The sequence below is a fragment of the Apium graveolens genome, chromosome 10 (genome assembly GCF_009905375.1).
Source record: "Apium graveolens cultivar Ventura chromosome 10, ASM990537v1, whole genome shotgun sequence".
NCBI classification, from domain to species: domain Eukaryota; kingdom Viridiplantae; phylum Streptophyta; class Magnoliopsida; order Apiales; family Apiaceae; genus Apium; species Apium graveolens.
This window is the reverse complement of record NC_133656.1, coordinates 34,935,791-34,938,877: the sequence shown is the minus strand read 5'-3', so window position 1 is coordinate 34,938,877 and position 3,087 is coordinate 34,935,791.

The window sequence follows — 3,087 nt, the reverse complement described above, 5'->3', positions numbered from 1 at the left end:
GAAAAATAGCGAAAGAAATTTCTGACTGCGATGCAGACCAAAAGATTGCTTCGACAAGGATGTGAGATGTATATAGCCTACGTGTTAGATACTGAGAAAGGAATTCCCAGAATAGAAGACATTTCAGTTGTATTTGAATTTCCGGACGTCTTTCCAGATTAGCTTCCAGGGTTACCGCCAGATCAGGAAATTGAATTTATGATTGATTTAGCGCCAGGTAAAGAACCAGTTTCGAAAGCTCCATATCGAATGGCTCCAGTTGTGATGAAGGAATTGTCAACGCAACTCCAAGATCTTCTAGACCGAGGCATTATAAGATCCAGTGTATCTCCGTGGGGTGCACCGGTATTGTTCGTGAAGAAGAAAGATGTCAGCATGCGACTATACATTGACTATCAGGAATTAAATAAGCTTACTATCAAGAATAAGTATCCTTTATCGAGAATCCATGATTTGTTCGATCAGCTAAAAGGAGCTGCATGGTTTTTGAAGATAGATTTGCGATCGGGCTATCATCAATTTAAAGATTAAAGCTGAAGATATTCCCAAAACTGTGTTTCGTACTAGATATGGACATTACGAGTTTCTTGTAATGGCATTTGGTTTGACCAATATGCCAACAACATTCATGGATCTGATGAACAGGGTATTCAAAAGGTATTTGGAAAAATTCTTGATTGTATTTATTGATGACATCTTGATTTACTCAAAGATGGAAGAAGAGCATGCTGAGCACTTAAGGATTGCTTTGGAAATTCTGAGGAAAGAGCAACTGTACGCGAAATTCTCGAAATGTGAATTCTGGTTGAAAGAAGTACAATTTCTAGGGCACATCATCAATAGTGAAGGCATTCAAGTCGATCCCGCGAAGGTTGAAGCTGTGTTGATTTGGAAAAGGCCAAAGACACTGACAGATGTTCGAAGTTTCTTGGGATTGGCAGGATATTATAGAAGATTTGTCAAAGATTTTGCGAAAATAGCAACGCCATTGACCAAGTTAACTCGAAAAAGTGAAAAATTCATATGGGATGACAAGTGCGAAGAAAGTTTCCAAGAGCTGAAAAATTGATTAGTAACCGCACCGGTACTCGTATTGCCAGACGAGCATGGGAATTTTGTCATTTACAGTTATGCTTCATATCACGGATTAGGATGTGTACTGATGCAGCACGGTAAAGTCATTGTATATGCTTCGAGACAGCTAAAACCTCATGAACAGAAGTATCATACGCATGATCTGGAATTAGCAGCGATCGTATTTGCATTGAAACTTTGGAGACACTATCTCTACGGTGAAATATGCGAAATCTACACGGATCATAAAAGTCTGAAGTACATCTTTACGCAAAAAGAACTGAACATGAGACAACGCCGATGGATGGAATTGATTAAATATTATGATGTTACGATTAGTTATCATCCAGGGAAAGCAGATATCGTGACAGATGCGCTAAGCCGGAAAGAAAAATTGAATTTGTTAACTTCATACGAAGAATTAGCTAAGGAATTTGACAAATTAGAAATCCAGGTCCGTATTCCTAGTGAATCTACAGAAGCTATCTATGCTATGACTTTTCAACCGGAGTTATTAGAGAAGATTCGCCGCTGTCAAGAAGAAGTGATGAGTCAAGATGACGACTTAACTGGAGAATAAATCACAAATCAGAAAGTTAACGAAGGAATCCTACGCTTTTTATCAAGAATCTGGATCCCTAACGCAACAGAACTAAAAGAAGAAATATTGCAAGATGCGCACAGTTCGAAGTATTCCATTCATCAAGGAAGTACAAAAATGTACCGTGATCTGAAGGAAAATTTTTGGTGGCCAAATATGGAGAAGGAAATAGCAGAATGGGTAAGTAAATGCTACACATGCCAGTGAGATAAAGCGGAACATCAACGTCCGAGTGGATTACTGCAACCATTGGATATTCCAGAATGGAAATGGGAACATCTAGCGATGGATTTTTTGGTAGGACTTCCAAGGACTAAAGCAAATCATGATGCGATATGGGTAATCATTGACAGACTAACAAAGTCGGCACATTTTCTACCGATTAATGATAGATTTTCACTCGACAAGCTAGTGCACTTGTATCTCAAGGAAATTGTGATGCGACATGGAGTTCCAATATCTATCGTGTCTGATCGAGATCCCCGTTTCAATTCAAGATTTTGGAGACAATTTCAAGAATATCTTGAAACTAAATTAAACATGAGTACCGCTTATCATCCCCAAACCGATGGGCAAAGTGAAAGAACTATCCAAACAATTGAAGACATGCTACGAGTTTGTGCGATTGATTTCACAGGCAGTTGGGATGAGCACCGTACGAAGCGTTATATGGATGAAAATGCAGATCACCAGTATATTGGGATGAAGTTGGAGAACGCAAGATTTTGGGTCCATAATTAATCCAACAGACTAAAGAAAAGATAGAACTTATTCGACAACGATTGGATGCAGCACAAAACAGGCAACGCAAATATGCAGATCAAGCAAGGAAGGATATGGACTACCAGGAAGGAGAACACGTATTACTCAAAATATCATCATGGAAAGGATTGACCAAATTTGGCAACAAGGGTAAATTGAAGCAACGATACGTCGGACCATTTGAAATTTTGAAGAAAGTGGGAAAAGTTGCATACGAATTAGCTTTACCACCTCATCTGCAACATATTCACAATGTGATTCACGTGTCGATGCTTAAGCAATATAATCCTGATTCTAGGCATGTAATAGAGTATAAACTGGTAGATATCCAACCTGATTTGTCTTTTGTAGAACATCCGATAAGAATTTTAGATCGACGAGAGAAAGTGTTGAGAAATAAGTCTGTGTTTTTAGTGCGAGTATTATGGAGAAACCCTATGGTTGAAGAATCAACCTGGGAACCTGAGAGTGAAATGTTAGAGAAATATCCTCATTTGTTCCCATAGCAAAATTTTGAGGACAGAATCCTATTAAGGGTGAAAGGATGTAATATCTGGGGAATTTATGTTTGTATTATATCATATTTATAATAAATTATGTGTGTTAATGTGTCATTTATGTGGAATTAATTGTCAAACCCTGATTGCTAT